Source organism: Lichenostomus cassidix, chromosome W (assembly GCF_008360975.1).
Source record: "Lichenostomus cassidix isolate B80296 chromosome W, HeHo_3.0, whole genome shotgun sequence".
Taxonomy (NCBI): Eukaryota; Metazoa; Chordata; class Aves; order Passeriformes; family Meliphagidae; genus Lichenostomus; species Lichenostomus cassidix.
The window spans coordinates 14471374-14492445 of NC_139510.1; the positions used below are offsets into that span (position 1 = coordinate 14471374).

The 21072-nt window shown below is 46.9% G+C and overlaps 1 long non-coding RNA gene and 1 pseudogene across 2 annotated transcripts in view; one reads left to right on the forward strand and one right to left on the reverse strand.

The window, feature by feature from the left end:
• Positions 1-6993, forward strand: part of LOC146425556 (uncharacterized) — a 91384-nt gene extending 84391 nt beyond the window's left edge. Inside the window, exon 2 of the long non-coding RNA XR_014846550.1 lies at positions 6488-6993. This is a non-coding gene — a long non-coding RNA (uncharacterized LOC146425556). The remainder of the gene's footprint in view (positions 1-6487) is intronic.
• Positions 2764-12202, reverse strand: LOC146425557 (uncharacterized; annotated as a pseudogene). Its single transcript, XR_014846503.1, has 2 exons — positions 11848-12202; positions 2764-4541 (listed from the first exon to the last, which is right to left on the reverse strand). The product of XR_014846503.1 is annotated as an uncharacterized LOC146425557 (transcript).
• Positions 12203-21072: the final 8870 nt, after the last annotated feature.

Genomic DNA, 21072 nt, shown 5'->3' on the forward strand with positions numbered 1-21072 from the left:
TTACAACTTCAGAAGAGGAAGTGATACTAATGCATCACAGTTCTGTTCCACCCTTGCAAAAGATCCACAGCATTTGTAACACTTGATATCCCTAATTTACATATAAAGTGTCTGCCCTTCCCCATTATGATGGCAATAACAGCATATTTGACTGCAGTCTCACCTCCACTTCTCCCGATAATGAGAATATGACCACCTTGCAGACAAGTTGATGGGCTTTCTCCTCTCTCTTCCCCAAAGTAGGGACACCTCTTTATTAAGATTTGCACATCTGACTATGTCGGAGTATACCTGGGAACACTTGAATATAGTGCTATACACTTATATTTTGTAGATCTAGTGAATTTATCACTGTCAATCTAAGAAGAATCTATAATCTGTTGCTTCAATAAACCACACTGTTTGTGAATCTGTGATTGTAGAAGTTCTTATTGAACACAACCAAATTTCTAGTGTTAAACTGGTATGTTGCACTACTGGTGAATCTGTGATCAAGAATGAGACCAGATGTACAGTGTAACTCACACTATTTGTGTGTTTGGGATCCTATTGAACGTGACCAGGTTTATAGTGCTGAATTGGTTCTAATCAGAAATTAAGCCCAGCTGCACCTAGCCCCTCTGACCTATGAAGACCATCTGGAGCATGACGGGGTTTATTTTCTGCAAAATTTCCATCCCCTTAGCTCAAAAGAGTCTGATTCATTCTATTTTTCCACTTGATTGCGGTCTCCAGGGAGTGTGCAAATCCCATTTCATTCAGTGAAAGTTTTATACAACCTGAACTACCTCTGAAATAAAATGGGGTCCATTATCTGACGATAGACCTTCAGGGATCCCAAACCTAGGAATTATTTCCTTTAGCAGAATTTTAGCAACCTCTCTAGCTTTATTGTTATGACATGGGAAAGCCTCTGGCCATCCTGAGAAGGTACCCCACTAAAATGAGCAGATATTGTTGCTGTTACTGTTAATTTTCTTTTCCCATTGCTGTTTCCAGTAAATTTTTCTTAGCTCAACCCATGATCTTCACCTTTTGTGCCTCTAATTCTCAACTCCATCCCACCACAGCTTCATGCCATTGCCTCGTGTCCTATCACTGGTCACCACAGATGAGATCAGTGCCTGCCTCTCCATTTCCCCTTGTGAGGAAGCTGTAGGCTGCAATGAGGTCTCCCCTCAGTCTCTTCCAGGTTGAACAAGCCAAGTGACCTCAGACACTTCTCGTATGGCTTCCCCTCTAGGCTCATCACCTGCCTCAGCTGGCTGGCGATGCTGTGCCCAATGCACCCTAGGACACAGTTGGCCTTCCTGGCTGCCAGGGCACCGCTAACTTCAACTTGCCATCAACCCAGACCCTCAGGTCTTTGGTGCTGCTCTCCAGCCTCTCATTCCTCAGTCAGTATACAGGGTTGCTCTGTCACTGGTACAGAATCTGGAACTTGTCTTTGTTGAACTTCATATGGTTGGTGATTGTCCAGCCCTCTAATTTGTCTAGGTCTCTCTGCAGGGCCTCTCTGCCTTCAAGGTAGACAACAGCTCATCCTAACTTAGTATCATCTGCAAACTTAGTATCCCTACAAGTCCTGCATCCAAGTCATCTATGAAGATGTTGAAGAGCACTGGAGCCCTGTGGAACCCCACTAGTGACCAGCCAGCCTTATGTAACCCCATTTACTTATAACACTTTGTGCCCAACCCGTGAGCCAGTTGCTCACTCATTGCATGACATGTTTATCCAGCTGAATGCTGGACATTTTGTCCAGAATGATACTGTGAGAGTATCAAAAGCTTTACTGAAATCCAAAAAGATTCCATCAACTGGCTTTCCTTGACCAACTAGGTGGATTATCATGTCATAAAAGGAAATCAGATTTGACAAGCAGGACTTTCTTCCTTCATGAAACCGTGCTGGCTGTGACCAATGATTGCATTGTCTTTCAGGTGTTTTTCAGTATTGGGTTTGCATGGCCTGGTTTTTGGTAGCAGGGTGGGCCACAGAGGTGGCTTCCGTGAGAAGCTGCTAGAAGCTTCCACCATGTCCAGCAGAGCCAATCCCTGGTGGCTTCAAAGATGGATGTGCTGCTGGCCAAGGCTGGGCCAATTAGAAATGGTAGTAATACCTCTGGGATAACATTTAAGAAGAAATAAAAACAAAAAGTTGTTGCACAGTTTTAATTCTAGTCAGAGAAGAGTGGAGTGAGAACATGTGAGAAAAACAACTCTGCAGACACCAAGGTCAGTGCAAAAGAAGAGGGAAAAGGTGTTCCAGGCACTGGAGCCAAAATTCCTCTGCAGCCCGTGGTGCAGGACATGGTGAAGCAGGCTGTCCCCCTGCAGCCCATGGAGGTCCAGGGGGATACAGAGATCCACCCATAGCCCGAGGAGCCCCACATTGGAGTGGGTGAATGCCTGGGAGGAGGCTGTGATCCTGTGGGAGACCTGTGGAGAGAGGGGCCCTGCTCCCATGCTGGAGTAGCCTGTCCTTGAAGGGCTGCACCCCATGGAAGAGTGACCCATGCAGCAGCAGTTCTGGGAGGACTGTTGCATGTGGGATGGATTCACGTTGCAGCATTCACAGAGAGCTGTTGCTCGTGAGATGAACTCACGTTGGAGAAGTTCATGGAGAACTGTCTCCTGTGGGAGGGACCCCACAGTGCAGCAGGGGAACGGCTCCTCTCCGTGAGCAGCGAGTGAAGCTACAGATGATGAACTGACGATAACCCCTATTCCCTGTCTCCTTGCACCACTGGGGTAGGAGTAACGCAGTAGGGGGAGGAGGGGTGGAAACAGGCCTCTGCGTTTACCGAAAGTGTCTCTAAGGCTATTGAGAGATCACTCCAGCCAGCACTGCTCTGGTGCTGTACAGAAAGACCCTTCTCACACCCGAGCCGGTGTAAGGCACAGATTCTCACTCACCCAGAGAGCCGGATAGCTCACGCGTTACCAGAGACAAAGAATCCAGAGGCTCAATCAGCTGGATGTTCCAGATATTTATTCCGAAGGGGTCCAGCGTGAAAGAGGAAGAGGAGCCCCTGGTGTCCCTAGATATAGGGATCACCTGGGGTCAGGGGAGAGGAGGCAGGGGGAACACTACAAACAATGGGGAGAAGGGAGGGATGGAGTCAGGGGTTAGGTTACAGCCAGGGGGATTTACATAATTTGGGGAGGGACTTATCGTGTTACTTCGACTGGGATGTTTTGCCACCAGTGAAACCCTGCTGTACTGGAACCACTTGGCTCCCCAGCAGTTCCTGAGGTGGTATCATCCACCACCACATCTCCCCCTTCCTTATTTAAAGGAAAGGCCTCCCCTACTTGCTTAGTTAAACACTTATTGAGGCAACCGAACAAGCTTAGAACAAGGAAAATTATTTGGGTCACCCACAGTCCAGCTTTGACTAAGGATGTTAGCCATCCTTGAAGTCCCCATTGTCCGAAAAGATCACCGATCCAGTCTGCTTCTTTTTCTGTCTTTAGTTCTTTGATTTGATCCTTTATTTTCTGTATCGTTGCGTGGATGCTCTGGCTATGAGATGACAGGTTAAAGCAACACAGCCCCTCGAATTCTTCACAGCCATGTCCATGGGCCAATAAAAGAAAGTCGATGGCTGCTCTATTTTGCAGTGTTGCATGCCTGGTGGTTTCTTCATCTTCAAGAAGTTGAGAGAGGGCACTCGAGGTTAGGTTAGCATGCTTTCCGAGCCAGCACTCAAGGTGGCTAAGTTCACCTAAGGCTTTTGCTGCCGCTACTCCAGGCAGGAAAAATGATGCAGCAATCCTTTTAGACAATGACCAATTGATAACTTCGCTATCACAATTTGGATCTAATTGTTGTATATTTCTTTTTTGGCGGGCCAATCGAGTATGGTTTCTCCAATATAGAATTTGGGTTTTGTTGGGTGCCAGTACAGAAAGCCTGCCAAGAGTGCACGGCCCCCCCCGGAACTGGGATGGGATTCCAGACCACACCCAATTCCCGCAAATCAGGAACACACCTGTAGGCAGCACTTTGGGGTGTACAGATGACTCTGCTGGGATGACCTTATTATCCTGACACCAATTACTGACAGAGTAAACCTTTTCCTGGGGTGTTGCATTTCTACTATGACAATTTCTGGTGTTCTGACCAGGATAATGCCATCCCTCCTTTCAGGCTGAAGACAAACTTGAGGCAAAGGGTAGCCTGGGAGGACCCCAATAATAGCAATTCATGGGGTTCCTCCGGTGCTGTTGCCAGCGTGTTTACCCATTTCCCTCAAGCTTCCTTCTGGTGGAGCACCTGGTTTGCAAAAGGCAGTTCGTCTCCGTGGAGAGGGATCCCCACCAGGCATGATAAAAGTGGGTCACTGATGCTGCCCATAGACAGGCACATATGGTCTTGCTGAAGTGCTTTTGCCAATGTGACCCACATGTTGGTCTTTGGCTGCAGGACAACCCATGCAACAACCTCTGGTGGTAACAGGATCCAGGAGGTCAGGAGAATGCAGAGGTAGGCAATTACAGGCATGGTGGTAAGAGAGGTATAGGTAGTCCTTTTTTCTGTGGGATTTCAAGCAAAGATCATTAAAAGATGATTTTCTGTTACTTTTTTCTTTTTCCCTTCTCATCCCCCCTTTTTTTTCTCATAACACACGGATAATAAGGTAGAAGGTTAGGGAAACACATGAGGGTAACAGATAAGGGATTTGTGGGTTTGGGGAACTGCTTGAAGGCGGCACAAATAGCTGTTCACGTGACTGGTATCTTGCGCCGATGTCTTCTCCAAGCGGCACTGGTTTCTTTGTCTGGGTTTTCTTTGTCAGTGTCTGGTGTGTCATCTTTCATCTGCTCAGGAGCTGTCGCTGACAGTCGGAGGTAGGGCTTTACATATTTTCCTGGTATCCACTTGGGTCCTGAAGGTGTGGAAACACAAGCATATCCCCTCCCCCATACAATTAGTGGAAAAGGGCCTGATATTCGATGGCTTTCTGGATCTTTGATTAACACTGGTGGTTGTTCTTTTAATTTGGCTTGGGTCGAATTAGTAAAATGCCGGAACACAGGGGGGTCAGGCTCTTCAAACGAATTGTTTAAGAAATTTATTGTGAAAAGGGCTTTGCAGAGTCTCAAAATGGGAGAATTGAGTTCTGACCCTCCCTGTTGTTGGTCTAGGACCCTCTTAATTGTCTGGTGGGTCCTCTCAACTATGGATTGTCCTGTGGGGGAGTGGGGGATGCCTGTAATGTGTTTGATGCCCCACGAGCTAAAAAACTCTTGAAGTCTGTTAGAGATGTATGCTGGACCGTTGTCAGTTTTTATCTCAGCAGGAACGCCCAGGATAGAGAAAGCAAGGAGAAAGTGTTTTATAACATCTCTTGCCTTTTCTCCTGCATGGGCAGATGCAAAAACAGCTCCAGAAAATGTATCTACAGAAACGTGTACGTATTTTAATTTGCCAAACTGAGGGACATGGGTTACATCTGTTTGCCAGATTTCGCAGCTGCCTAGACCCCGGGGGTTAAACCCGGACCCTAATGATGGCACTTGGTAGCTCTGACAGCTAGGACAGGTTGCTACAATTGCCCTTGCCTGGTTTCGAGGTAGTTTAAACATTCTTATGAGTGCTGGTACATTCTGATGGTAAAATTGATGGCTCAGCTTTGCCTGAGCAAAGGTGTCTGGAATGTTAGGAGCTTTCACCGGCATAGCTAGAGCGTCTGCCCTCCAATTCCCTTCAGCGATTGGTCCAGGGAGATCGGTGTGTGACCTCACATGCATCACATGGAATGGCTGCTTTCTGTGGGAAAGCAGAAAAACAAGTTTTGAGAGCAGTTTATACAATTTAGGATTTGACACTTCTTTTAGCCAGGCGTGTTCTGCTCTGGCAACTACACCAGCTACATAAGCTGAATCTGTTACCAGATTAATAGGTTCTTCAAACATCTCGAAAGCTCTAACAACGGCTGATAGCTCCGCAATTTGCGGAGAGTCCTCCACTATTTGGACATCGTGCTCCCACACTTGCTTTTAGGGATGTTTCTAAGTCACGACTGACTTTTGGGATTTCCCGGAGCCATCTGTAAAAAGAGTTAGAGCCTTGAGAGGGTGTGGTGGTTTTGATTGGCCCAAAACATCAGTGAAGTGGTTTTTAACATCTCGGAGAAATTTGGACCCCTCAGAAGCTGTTCTAGTAGGCCTAGGGAGGTGTCTGAGGGGTGGAGTGTGGCACAAAGATGGCTCCTGTGTGTCCTGAGTGAAAGTTCTGGAAGTTTTTACATCAAGTCCAGAAGAGCCAATCTCTGATGGCTCTGAAGGTGATGGACATGCTATCGGCCAAGTTTGGGCCAATTGGAGGTGCTGATTACGCCTCTGTGAAAACATATTTAAGAAAAATTCAAAACAAAGCAGGCACGCACTTCTTTCACTTTGTAGTTGGAGGAGGAGGAGGTGCAGGTGAAAATATGTGAGGGAGAACAGCATGGAGAGTGCCAAGGTCAGTAAAGAAGGGGGGAGAAAGAGGTGCTCCAGTGCTTCCAGCACCAGAGCTGAAACTTTCTGCTAGCCATGGTGGAAGCTATGGGGGGAGCAAGAAGTTTCTCCTGCAGCCCATGGAGTCCATAAGGATGCAGAAATCCACCCACAGCTCACTCCAGAGGAGCAGGTGGATGCCTGGAAAAGACTGTGAACCAGTGGGAGTCTCATCTAAGAGTTAAAACTGCAAAAGGCCTTGACTGGGAGAAAAAGGCCTTTTCCTTGCTCCTGGCATGGAAGCAGCCTGGCCTCAGCTCAGGAGAGTCTGCACAGCACCTTATGGACAAAAAGACTCACGTTGCAGCAGAATTCGGGCGGGAATGTTGCTCATGAGATTGGACCCACACCAAAGAAGTTCTCAAAGGACTGTCTCTCGTGGGAAGGACCCCTGGCTAAGTAGAGAACCTCTTTTCCTGATTGGACTGACCAGAGGACCCCTCAACCTGCCCCCTGTCTGTGTTGCTGGTTTGGAGAGAGGGAAGGGGGAGGGTGAGTGCAGAGACTGCTTCTTAAGAGGGTGGGGGTGAGAGCAGAAAACTGTCTGGAGAAAGAGAGAGAAACAAGTAGAGATAAAGAGTATTTGTAGTAGAAGAATTGTGGTGATGAGTAAATTTGAGAATCTGCTCTGTGGACTGAAAAGAGACCCCACACCCTGCCCCCCCCACCCAGCTTGTTGACTGTAAAGGAGGAAAGGGGGTGAATACTGTAGGTTCATAAGAGGGAGGGGGGAGTGAACCAAAACTGTATGAAAAGTTTATTTTTGCCTTGCATTTATCCTCCAATTCTGTTAGGTAATTAAACACTTTTTGCAACTTTAAGCTTGAAGCCTGTTTGCCCTTTTTCGTGCATCCTCCTGGCAGGGTCCTGTCTCAAACCCATGATAGAGGGGTTCGACTTTGAAGTTCTTTTGGGGCCAAATGAAAAGTCGAATTGAATAATTTATGTTTTGGATGATGATTTGAAATCTTGCCTGGATAACTATCCAGGGCAAATTGAAGGTGTTCATTTGTTTGGAGTACGTTTGCTAAGGAATCATTTTCCAATGATGGATAGATGCAGCTGATATCACACCCTGCAAGGGTACGGAGGCGTGCTCTGGCTCTCATAATTAGTTGGGCTACTTGTTCTTGTCGTGTTGTTATGGTTTTGAGCAGCTGATGTGATAAGAAGATCCACTCTATTATAAGAAGTGGGTCTTTTTGTGCAGTGTCCCATTGAAAAATCAGTCCATACAGCCTGGGTGACTCACCCAGAACGATGAAATTAAAAGGTAACTCAGGACTTGTCCGATGGGCTTGGCGAGAAGATAGGGCAAGCTGTACCTTAGCGATGGATTCCCGGGCCTCCTCTGTGATGACTCGGAGTGAGTCCAGGTGGTCACAGCCTTTCAGGAGGCTAAACAGTGGTGCAAGGCCCTCCGTAGTCACTCCCAGCAGAGGACGAACCCAGTTTATAGATCCACACAGCTGGTGCAAGTCCCGGAGTGTCTTTGGGTTGTCTTTGATGGTGAGCTGCTGGGGTACGATGGTCCATTCGCTGATGCGAAGTCCCAGGTAGGTCCACGGGCAGGTACGCTGAATCTTTTCCTGCTGGATCTCAAACCCTGCTTTCTCAATGGCTTGAATAGTTTTTTCTAGAGTTAAGTTTAGGTATTTATCATTTGGTGCACAAATCAACACATCATCCATGTAGTGGAGAATGATAGAACGTGCAAACTCTTTGCGGATGGGGGACAGGACGCGAGCCACATACCATTGGCAAATAGTTGGAGAATTTTTCATACCCTGGGGTAACACACACCAGTGGTATCTGCGCTGGGGGGCTTCCTGGTTTAGGGATGGCACGGAGAAAGCAAACCGAGGAGCATCACTTGGGTGTAGGGGGATTGTGAAGAAACAGTCTTTAATGTCAATGACAGCAAGCTTCCAATTCCGAGGAAGCATTGAGGGCGAGGGCAGGCCAGGCTGTAGGGGTCCCATATCCTCAATGACTTCATTGATTTTCCTGAGGTCTTGGAGGAGCCTCCATTTGTCTTTTCCAGGTTTCCGTATGACAAAGACAGGGGAGTTCCAAGGGCTATTAGATGGTACAATGTGACCCTTGGCAAGCTGTTCTTCTACTAGGGATTCTAAAGCGCTGAGCTTTTCTTTGCTTAGGGGCCACTGGGTCACCCAGACTGGATCGTTTGTCTTCCAGGTAAGGGGCGGGGTGGAGCATCTCCCAGTGGCCCCAGCTAGAAATCCTGAGATGGAGGTGAGATTACCAGCTGAGTCCCCCACTGGGTAAGGAGATCTCTGCCCCAGAGGGTAAAACCAGAGTCAATTACATATGGGCCGATGGTGGCTGTGTGTCCTTCAGGGCCTTCTATGATGATATTATTTGTACTCCTCTGGGAAGTTGCTGACCCTCCTATGCCTGTGATTCTCCCACCTGCTGGTTTGGTTTTCCAGTCCTGGGGCCATTCTGCTCGAGAAATGATGGTTACATTGGCCCCTGTGTCTACCATCCCCGTCAGGTAAGCAGTGGATTTATCGTTGTGTAGTTTACAATGCATCATGGGCTTGTCTGCGCCCACAACCTCTGCCCACCATATGGAAGGTGTTCTGTGGCACCTGGGGTGGTTTTCAGGTAGTATGATAGCTTGTGCTACCAACTGACCCTTTGATAGAAACCAGGGAGTGTTGTTACAGGAGACAGAAATTTGTACTTGTCCACTGGGGTCTACTTTGTGCACCTCAGGTAAAATAGAAAGTTCAGGTGGACCGTGCTTAGTGTCCCCAACTACCAAGATGTCCACTGTCTTATCAAAAGGTTTTTCAAAATTTACATATATGTGTTGTTGATTTCCATTGCGGAAGTGGTGTGTATCAGTACTTACAAGACGGAGTCTTTTGTCTGATCCGCTGTGCGGTGCGCAGTTACAGTCCATGTCAGGGGTTGCAGGGCAGGGAGAGACGGCTGTAAGATTTGTGTCTTTGCGCAGAGCCGTGCCGCGCTTCACTGTCCGTTTCCCTGGTCCTTCTGATGGTGATGCTGTCAGGGACAGCCTGGGGGTACAGCCTCAGTATTTTTGTTAGTATTTCTCTTAACACGCTTTGGTTCAGGGCAGTCTTTGACCATGTGTTGAAAACTCCCACAACTATAACATCTACAAGGTATTTTCTGTGATGCTGCCAGTGCTTCTGCTACCCCTTGTGAAACTGCTTGGGCTATAGTTGCCTCAGGGGATGCTAATTTGGTGCAAGCCTCAATCATCTGATCGAGGGTAGGAGCTGGATCTAGAGGAAGGGCTCGAAGGACTTTTTTACAACTCTCATTAGCATTTGCCATAGCTAATGCACGCAGCAGCTCCTTTTGGGCTTCTGAATTCCCAACTTGCTTTTCAACTGACTCTTTTAGTCTGTCGAAGAATTTTATAAAGGACTCATGGTGGAGAAATTTAGAGAGGGGGTGGAGTCTGAGGGAGTTGAGAGCAAAGCCCTGTCAGCTTCTCTTTTGATATCTTCTAAAATCAGTTCAGGCAATTGTCTTGCCTGATCCTGGGGTTTAACTAGGTTTCCTTCCCCGCAAAGATCATCTAGTGTTAAGTGAGCCCTGTTGGGATCTCTGTGATATACCTGCAGGAGGTCTTTTAATTGTTTTCTCCAAGTTCTGTCCCACAGCATGTATTCCCCCGGTGACAGAAGACATGCCATAAGATTTTTTATATCATGTGGAACTAATACATTTGCAGCAAAAGTAGCTTGGAGTAGATTCTTACAATAAGGGGAGTCATGCCCAAAATCCTTCCCCGCCTTGCACATCTCTTTTATCTGTGCATATGGGAGGGCATCCCAGCGGGGGTTCCCTCCAGCCCTGTTATAATGCACTGAGGCAGCAGTGACAGAGATTTTGTTTGCTATTCCCCAGTGTCCCTCCTGTGCGGCTTTCCTGCGTATTTCAAGCCAGGGATCCTCTTCAGAATCGCTGCTCTCCTCTTCCGAAGAGAAACAGGCAGCCCGAGGCCAGGACCGGGCACGGCGGGGACGGCTCCTCCTCTGTCGCTGGCCGGCCCCGTTGCCGTGGGAACCGGGGAGGAGCGAGGCCGCAGAAGTAGCACCGCCGGGGAGGGGGGCGTGAACGAGGGAGGGGCCCGCGCCGGGGTGAGAGCTCCCCGCGGGGGGCAGGGCCGACGCAGGGACACCCGATACCATGAGGAGCGGTGCCGATGCAGGGACACCCGATACTGTGGGGGGCGGGACCGACGCTAACCCGGGAGTTTTAAACTGATATGAACAAAGCACTCCGGCTTGTTGTGCCACGTGGGCCGGGTCCTGTCCTGCAGGAGAAAGGGGTAACACGTGGCTTCCACCATCTTGTAAGAAACATGAAGTCGAGGTAGGGAGGATTTGGGGTGCTGGAAGGAGGGTGAGGGACAGGCTCGGACCGGGGTGATCAGTCCCGGTTGGAGCAGGGGATAAGGGAGAGAGAGCTTCTCCCCCCTGAGGTCCTGGGGGTTTAGGGACAGCGGGGGAGGGAACAGACACAGGGGAAATAGCACAAAAAGGGTCTGAATTTTTCGGCAGAACTGACTGAGTCTTAGAGTTCTTAACAGACTTATAAATCACTACAAACAAAGGGAGGAATTTAGCAACTCTTTGATCCCCAGACTGTGTGAGAACCGTCAGTTTCTCCCCGATCTTATCCCAGAAACTAAGAGACTGAACAGAAACTACAGAAACATTTGGAAAGATGTTAAAAATCCATTGAACAAAAGATTTTAAATTCCCCTTAGAAAACTGGGAATTATCTGACTTAAGGATGGTTTTAAGGGAGGTATAAAGCTCTGATTGGGGACGGGTTAACTTCCCACCCATATTCCCCAAATAAATTCTTCCCAATACCGAAAGAAAAAAAAGAAGGAAAAAAACAAAAGAAAAATTCACCCCGGCAAAGCCTCACTTACCACCTCGAGGCTTCCGAGAGTGTAAAAAAAAAACTTTTGGCGTGGTTCTCTGGTTTTAGCCGATTTCTCCCGTCCCAGACAAACGGAGATTTCTCGGCTGCCTCTTTAAACAGATCTAATAAAACTTAGACCTGTTTTCGAGGGAAGTAGCTGCTCCGATCGTGACATCTATGGCATAAAGCCTTTCAAGACACTTTCAGGGGTTTTTTATGTCCCTGTATCGAGCGCCACTTAATGCAGTAAGGGGAGGAGGGGTGGAAACAGGCCTCTGCATTTACCGAAAGTGTCTCTAAGGCTATTGAGAGATCACTCCAGCCAGCACTGCTCTGGTGCTGTACAGAAAGACCCTTCTCACACCCGAGCCGGTGTAAGGCACAGATTCTCACTCACCCAGAGAGCCGGATAGCTCACGCGTTACCAGAGACAAAGAATCCAGAGGCTCAATCAGCTGGATGTTCCAGATATTTATTCCGAAGGGGTCCAGCGTGAAAGAGGAAGAGGAGCCCCTGGTGTCCCTAGATATAGGGATCACCTGGGGTCAGGGGAGAGGAGGCAGGGGGAACACTACAAACAATGGGGAGAAGGGAGGGATGGAGTCAGGGGTTAGGTTACAGCCAGGGGGATTTACATAATTTGGGGAGGGACTTATCGTGTTACTTCGACTGGGATGTTTTGCCACCAGTGAAACCCTGCTGTACTGGAACCACTTGGCTCCCCAGCAGTTCCTGAGGTGGTATCATCCACCACCACATAGGAGGTAGAGCTGGGAAGGAGGGAGGGGTGGGGGGAAGGTGTTTTTTAAGGGCTTATTTTACTTCTCATTATCTTGCTCTGATTTTGTTAATAATAAATTCACTTCATATTTCTAATTTGAGCCTGTTTTGCCCGTGATGGTATTTGATGAGTGATTATTCCCAGTCCTTACCTCAATACATGAACCCTTCATTACACTTTCTCTCCTCTGTCCAGCTGCAGAGGGGAGTGAGTGAGCGGCTTTGGTTGGTGCCTGGCATCTGGCCTGGGTAAACCCACAACACTCCCAGAATAATCTTTTCCATACTTTTACCAGGCACTGAAGTGAGACTGGCTAGCCTGTAGTTTCCTAGGTCATCCTTCTTGCCCTTCTTGAAAATTGGGACAATGTTAGCTAGCTTCTAATCAACTGGGACCTCTCCAGATTCCCAAGACTTTCAAAAATCATTGAGAGGGATCTCGCAATGACATCAGCCAACTCTTTGAGTATTCTCAGATTAATCTCATCAGTCCCCATAGACTTACAGAGATCCAGCTGGAGCAGCAGATCCTGCACAACTTCAGACTCAGTTGGGATTTTATTATTCTCACAGCCACGGTCATTCAGCTCAGGGCACTGGGAGCCCCAGAGCCCATCATCAGTGTTGAAGACAGAAGGAAAGAAAATATTAAAGATGTCTGCTTTGTCTATGTCCCTGTTTTTGAGGTGACCATCCTCATCATCCAACAGGCCGATATTATTTCTGCACTGTCTTTTGCTATTTACATATTTAATAAAGCATTTTTATATTGTCCTCCACAGTAATGACCAACTTCAGTTTAGCTTTGGCCACACAAATTTTCTCCCTAGAGTGGTGAGCTGTATCCCTGTATTCATCCCACATCACCTGACCTTGTTTCCACTTTTTACCTTAGCTCCAAAAGAAGATCCCTGATCAACCAAGCTGGCCTTCTGCCTTGCCTGCTTGACTTCTGACTGTAACGATGATTAGCAACACAAACTCCCCTTGGCAGGTGCAAAGAAAAATTGTTTATTGCAAAAATCCAGGCCTTTTTATGCTGTAAGCCTTTATCTGTTTACATTCTTGTGAGACAAAACAAACATGCATTGGCTGCCTTCCACTGCAGGTGATGTTTATATGTTCTTTCACTCAATCACCTTTTATGATCATGTGGCGTCCATGCGTACCCCCAACCAATCACCATATAAAACATGAGGTGACCACACTGATAATAAAACTTATTTTCTGGTTATATAACTTGTTTTTCAGGTTATGTAACTTGGTTTTTACCTCTATGTTAGCTGAACCTTTCCCAGAGTGCTTTTCTGGTTAGCCAAAGTGAAAGAGATGAACAGAAGTGAACAAGGATTTAACAAGGGTGACAGGGCCCTTATTCTGTAAGGTTTTTCTTATCTGCTACATCTGACATTTTGTAATTGCCTGCTCCTCTGCTCTTAGGAGGCGGTGCTTAAAAAGTGACCAGAACTGATGGACCCCAGCACCTTCAGAAACGTTTTCTGAGGGGGACCTTGCTAACTAGCTCCCTAAGCAGCCTGAAGTCTGCACTCCTCATGTCCAGGTTAAAGTTTTGCTGGCAGTTTTCCTTCTGTCAACAGAGATTTTGAACTCAACTGCTTCATGGTTGCTGTGGTCAAGGCAGCCACCAATCACCACTCAGGAGACCCCTCTGTTAACAGGCAACTAATCAAGGAGGGCATCTTTCCTAGTCCAGCTCCCTTAGTACCTGTACCATGAAGTTATCATCCAGCTGTTTTAGGATTTTGTAGCAGGATGCTTTGCCCCAATAAAGCTTATCTGCTTGGCCTAGGATCCAGTCTGAAGACAAAGCAATGCAAGCTATCTGTGATAAGTTATCAGTGGCCCCATAGTGATATTTTTAGTGTTATTTAATATGCTAAAAAGCCACCCTGGCTTACCATCTTCAAACACACATCTATCCCTTTGAAGTAAGACTTGAGAGATAAACTGCTAAACTGACATGGAGGCATATGACTGGCAGTCAACTTCTTTACGCTGTAAAAATCCAGTCCACTTTCCATACAGTTAGATTCTCCCACATACTTTAAGTATATGGAGTTTCTTCTGAGGATTTGGGATGCCTCTCCATGGTTACTTCCCAGTGAGTGAGAAAGAGGAAGAAGTATTTCATGGCTGGAGTGTGGTGAGATACATCAACCTCTATTTAATGCTTCTTTTGCTAGCTTTAATATAACTGCTTTAAAGTAATTGCTTTAATATAGTGCACTTTGCCATTTATGTTATACTGCAGCCAACTAGTAGGTTTTAGCTTTATACTGTGTAGTAAGTAATTCTGATTAAGATCTTCTGTCTGTTCATTTGTCTTAATAAATAACTCATCTTTTAGAAATATATTTGATTTGCCATCATTTAAACTTGTGGGACAAAGTGATTTAATCACACCTCTATAATTACTTAAACTATTAACAGATTCTGAGGCTAAGGAAGGATTTTGCCCTCATTTAAACCCCTTTCTGTAAAGGAGTTTAAATACACAAAGGAGTTCTTTCTGCACCTCAGACTCAGAGAGAATTCTTTAGTAAACTTTGTCTGAAGCTCCCACTCCACCCACAACACCATGCCAGCGCTTTTTTTATTTAGTACTGATTTCAATTAAGCAGGACAACTTTGGCATTATAAAATAATATGAATATAAAGAGGATAAGTCAAATTCAGAGAACTCATAGCAACTAATCTAAACCAGGCCAGGTTGTAGCTTTCCAGCAGCACAGTGGCTTCAAACTCCTCCTGTTTATTGCCCATGCCGTGTGCATTGCTGTAAGGGCACCTCAGCTGGGCTGTCGGCCATGTTGCCTTCCTAGAAGAATACCCCTTAATTCCTTTGAGATATTTCCCTGGTGTTTCCCCATTGGCTTCTATTACCTCAGGAGTTCTTGGCTCATCTCCATAAGACCGTAAGTGTGCTCCAGAGTGACCAGCACATCTCATTCAGCAGCAGAGGACCCTCACTAGCACCCTGTCCCTCTAACCTTTGCTTCTCATATTTTTGAGCTACAAAAACGTAGTCTTAATAAAGCACAAAATTGAAGACAACTGTGTAATTTTCTTAAGTGATATTTCTTGTGAATTATAACTTATTTGCTGTGTTGATTAGATATAGCATCAAACCAAACAAGATAATTTGTAATATATGTTTTCTGTGAAAGACATAGATATTGATATATAAACATATTAGAACAAAAGAGTGTTGTGGAAGTGGAAACAAATTAATCAATACAGTCAGATATAAAGACATACAAAATATAGCATTTCTGCATTAAAGCTATATGATCTGAAAATAGATGCAATTAAAGAATTGCAAAAGCAAATAGTAAGACATTATGATTAGACAATATCAGAATATAAGCATATTGACAATAATAACTGTACTGGAAAATGAAAAACAAACAGGACCTGGACTTGGATCACCTATTGCTCTGTTCCTGTGTTGAGCAAAAAAGGAGGAATAAAGATGATGGTACCTTTAAGCAGACAGAGCACTGTCATGTTTTGACCCTAGCCAAATGCCAGGCACCCACAACATCTGCTCACTCTGCTCTCCCCTGTCACAGCTGGGCAGAGGAGAGGGAAAAAAGGTTAAAACATAAAGGGTTCATGAGTGAGATAAGGACCAGTAGAAAATGCTCTAAGGACAAAACAGGCTCATCTTAAAGTTGCAAAGTGAATTTATTACTAACAGAGTCAGAGGAGAATAATGAGAAGCAAAATAAGCCCTTAAGACACTATTTTTTCCCCCAAACCCCTCCCTTCATCCCACCAACAGTGCAGGGGGACAGGGTGTGGGGGTTTAGGTCAGTTAATCACCAGGATCTTCTTCCACTACTTAGGGAGAGAAGTCCTTCCCCTGCGTTGCCATGGGGTCCCTCCCATGGGAGACAGCTCTCCGTGAACCTCTCCAGCATGGGTCCATCTCACGAGCAGCAGCACACACACATGCTGCTGCAATGTGAGCCTCCTCCCATGGGTAGATAGTCCTCCCGAAACTGCTGCAATATGGGTCACTCATCCATGGGGTTCAGTCCTCCAAGGCCAGGCTGTTCCACCTTGAGAGCAAGGCCTCTCTCTCCATGGGGTCTCCCACTGGATCACAGCCTCCTCCAGACATCCACCCGCTCCAGCATGGGCACCTAGCCAGGGGCTGCAAGTGGATCTCTGCACCCCCATGGGCTGCAGGGAGATAACCTGCTTCACCATGGTCTTTGCCACAGCTCACAAAGGAATCCTGGCTCCAGTGCCTGGAGCACCTCCTCCCCCTTGTTCTCCACTGACCTTGTGTATTGGTTTGAAAACAAACCAGTGAGAGATCACAAGTCAAGATTAAAATTAATAGGAAAAATTAAAAATAAGTGAAAAAATACAAGGAAAAAAAACCACTGACAAAGTCAGATACAACCAGACACCTGGTTAGGGTGGCAATAGCAGCCCAACTGAAGTATTTCAGTTGAAGCGGTAATCCTGTGAGGGTCTGATCTCTAGCTGAAGGTCCAGTGGTAGCTCTTGTCCTCTGGGAACCCAGTAGACAGGGCTAGCTCAGGCAGTTCCAAGGCCAGGTTATATCTAGGTGAGAATGCTTGGCTCCTCCCTCCTGGGTGGAGCATCTCACAATAGGATAAGTCCATGAGTCATGTGGTGGGTCCTTGATGGCCCATTGTCTGTTATCAGGGGTGGGTCATTAGCAGGTGATAACAGCTAACGGCCCACAGCTGGGGGTAATAGAAAACTACATTTATATTGTAACCTAGACAGTGCACCTGCAAATATTCAACATGTACCAACAGATTCTAAGGATGTTCCAAATTTTAGATAGCACTAGTTCATGGATTATAATTAATTTTGACTACTCCTTCCATGTAAACAGTTCATTAAGGTAAATGGTAGCAATCAACATGAAGATCTGAAAAGAAAGAGTTGTTTTTTATTTCCTTCATGATAAGGAACATGCTGTCAGGATACTGTGAAGGTTGATATCTCCCTGAGGGCTGGAGAGTCTGGAGTTAGGGGGGCTTCATAGGTCCTGATGTTGCGGTTTAAGGGATGTTACAGCAGACCCTACTGTAGAGCGTTTCTACCCAGTTCAGTTCAGCGCCTCAGTGCACCAAACCCTCTGTTCTAGGGCCGTACACTGCGCTCTCAGCGGCCAGGGAGCCATAAGGCTAGCTCAGTTTCTCTGGTCTGCTTCCACAACCGGCAATGACAAAGGAGGTGAGGAGGGTCTATGCAGTGTGCCCATGGAAGATGTTTATTCGCATGGTGCAGCAGAGGCCAACGACCTCCCAGAGGCAGAGATGCCTCGTGGGCGAAGGCCTCACATGCACAGACACACATGTGGTACATAGACAGCCACATGCATAGACTCACGTGCTGCATAGACACACGAGCATAGACAACTAGATGGTGGAGGGGCAGGGGTTTTATAGGGAAACAGAGGGGCGGGGACAGCACATTGGCCCAGGGGCTTCTGGGCACAGAGGCAGTACATGGGCGGAGTTAGGAGTACAGGAATCAATGGGGAAAACCCGAGGGAGTGGCCAGGGCCACGTGGGGTTAGGGTACAGGAACCAATAGGGAAAACTGGAGGGTGTGGCTAGGACCATGTGGGGTGGGGAAGGCAGGACAATAGGTGACAAGTACACTCATCAAGAAAGGAATGGGTAGAGAAACTACAGCTACTATCACAACACCCTGACAGTCAGGGTCTGTCCCACCATCCTCAGCAAGGGAGCTGGGCAGGCTGGGGGTAGCCTCCAGCCCAGGGTATCAGACACCCCTCTGGGCACTGGGATGGGCTGAGACCAGGCTGGGATGTTAACCCACGCATCCAGCCCAACTCAGTAAGGCCCATGGCCAGGCAGGGCAGACCTGTGGCAGAGCTGAAGACCAGCACTCCTATGGCATCTCTGGGCTGGGTTGAAATGGGGTCCTGGGCTATGGACAGGAACAGGGAAAGGCCCCAGGAGAGGCTGGGCAAGCCCACTAAGGCCCGGTAGTGGCCATCAGGGCCCTGACACATGCATATGGAGATTTTGGGAATGCCAGAAAAGCATGAATAAAGATGGGAGATAATCTGCTCTTCACAGTTGAGTCTGCACTTATATAATTGTGTCTCAACATATTGGCTGTGCCGGGGCAATTTGGAACTTTGGGCAGGAATTGTACAGGACTGTTAATGAGAATAAATGTGACATTTAGCAGTAAGACCCAGATGTATTGGTTTGAAAACAAACCAGTGGGAGATCGCAAGTCAGGATTAAAATTTAATAGGAAAATTAAATAAAATAAGCGCAATAATAGAAGGAAAAGCACTGACAAAGTCAGATACAAACTGACACCCTGTTAGGGTGGTGGTAGCAGTCCAAATGAAGTATTTCAGTTGAAGCAGTGATCCTGTGGAAGATCTGGTCTCTACCTGAAGATCCAGTGGTAGCTCTTCTCCTCTGGGAACCCAGTAGACAGGGCTAGCTCAGGCAGTTCCAAGGCCAGGTTATACCCAGGTGGGAATGCTTGGCTCCTCCCTCCTGGACGGAGCATCTCACAATAGGATAAGTCCATGAGTCATGCAGTGGTTTCTTGATGGCCCATTGTCTGTTATCAGGGGTGAGTCATAGGAAGAGATAACAGCTAATGGCCCACAGCTGGTGGTAATAGACTACTGAACACATCTATATTGTAAGATAGGAAACCAGACTATGTAGGATCTGAGCCTAAGTGCTTTAACCAGCCCAGGGATGTAGCAAAACTGAAAAATAAGAGATATAGAGTAGGGAAGCCATTTTATTGGCAGTGTGTTGCAAATATAAACAAATCATGCACACAGTTTTCCTTAGAAAATTCGATCAGACCATCTAGCTCCATTGCAATGGCAGAGTTTTGCTTAGTTCCCAAAATCACACTCTCTTGGTTTGAAAGACAGGTGTTTGCTAAGGAAGGTGGAAACCCCCCTTAGAAAAGAGAATGTGACCCCCTCCCCTCCAAATTATTATAACTTTGGAATCAAGGGCTTTTAGGCAAAGATATGGGGAAAGGAATAACAATTCTTTACTAGTATCTATAACGAAGTAAACAAGCAGCAACAACAGTCACAACAACAAGCAAAAACCAGAAACCCAGTGACAGGTGTCCCTGGGCTGCCATGCACTTTCCCGTTTGGTGTAGTCATGGTCACAACCAGCAGGGGCGCTGTTGAGCTCCCAGCTGGTCAGGGCAGGTGAGATGACTGCCAAGCAGCTGCAGGTGGCGCTGTGGATCGAGGTCAGGTCGGTCTCAGGTGGTTGGTAATGGCGGGCGGGCTGGGCAGCAGGAGGGTGCGCAGCAGAGAGCTCAGAGCAGCGAACTGGAGCGGCCTGACTGGCTCACCCGGGCTAGCCAGCAAAGGTGGCAGGAACTCCGCAGTTATGGCAGAAGACGCAGTGCGTTCTGACAGGCGGGGGCGGGGGCAGAGACAGGTTTCTCTGCAACAGCTGCGAATGCAGCTGGGCAGGCACATGCTCCCAGCAGGGAAAAGGGTCGGAATCCCGTGCCCTTTCCCACACAGAAGCTCACCCAGCCAGGAAGAGAAGGCAGTGCAGAGCCGGACTCTCCGCGGTTGTAATGAAAGGAAGGCTGCAGCTTCCCTCTTCCCAGTCCGGTGCCCAGCGAGCAAGTGAAGTTCCAACAGTCAGATGCCTCCTCCCCTCACCACACCCAGCCACATCCTTTGTCTCTTACAAAATAGTTAATGGTCTTTGAGTACCTGGTAGTTGTGGTTTCCTAGTAACAGGGGTGGAGAAAATTCCACCACCACCCCCTCCCTCCCCCTCCCTCCCCCGTCAACCTTAAACAGACATCTTCTCAAAAACTCCTAGAATCATGAAATGAAATAAATGAAATACACAGTGCAACTTTTTTCTTTGTGTGCTCCTAGTGCAGGTGGCCATCTGTAGCAGGACATCCCCCCTACCACAAAAGAGCTTATCTGCTCTGTCCATCAGCTGGTGCATAGCTCTGGACATTCTTCCCCTCACATGAATTGGTGAGATAACCCAGGCCGGACATCTGTCTGGTAGTTAGTTATCTCTGGTGCCAGGGAAGTGAGATCCTGTGGCTAGCACAGGCTTTTCCCATGAGAATTCTTTTTGTGTTTTATAAATAAAGATAAAGTTTGGATGTTATTAAAAACAGTGTCCCAAGATCTGGACGGTGCAGGCCTGGCCAATCAGGCCTAGGGGGAGGCTTCTGGCTGACCAATCTGGGTGACCTTTGAAAACTCTATATATATGATGAAATCAAAACAATAAAGGTCTTTCCTTCTTGCCACTGAGAACTGGTTCTTCTTTACTCTGCTAGCGGCTCAACAGCGACAAGATCCCCTGCTGACAATAAATATCTCGCCTTGAGAGCAAGATGTAGGGAGATAATCTGGAAATTCCTGACTGAGATACAGTCTACAAACTATAAAAGCTACATGAATTTTCATGGAGGTAGAAGCCTCCTACACACTCCCTGAAAACATGCAGGGGACTTCTCCATCAAGCTCGGACACGAACTTTCCCTGGGAATTGAGTGAAATGTGTACCCCATCATCAATCTGGTGGTAAGTCACATTGAATCTTAATCTATACTATTTCTTCACTAGCTGTAATATAGGTACTTTTATCATGCACTGTATTTTATCTATTAGTAGCTCTTTGTTGTTTTATTCCTGTGTAGTAAATAGACTGTTTAAGTCTTATGTCTGTTAATTTTGTGTCTATTAAATAAATGATTCATTTTGTAATAGACCTAATCAGTCATTATTAAAGAACTTGTGAACAAGAGACATTTG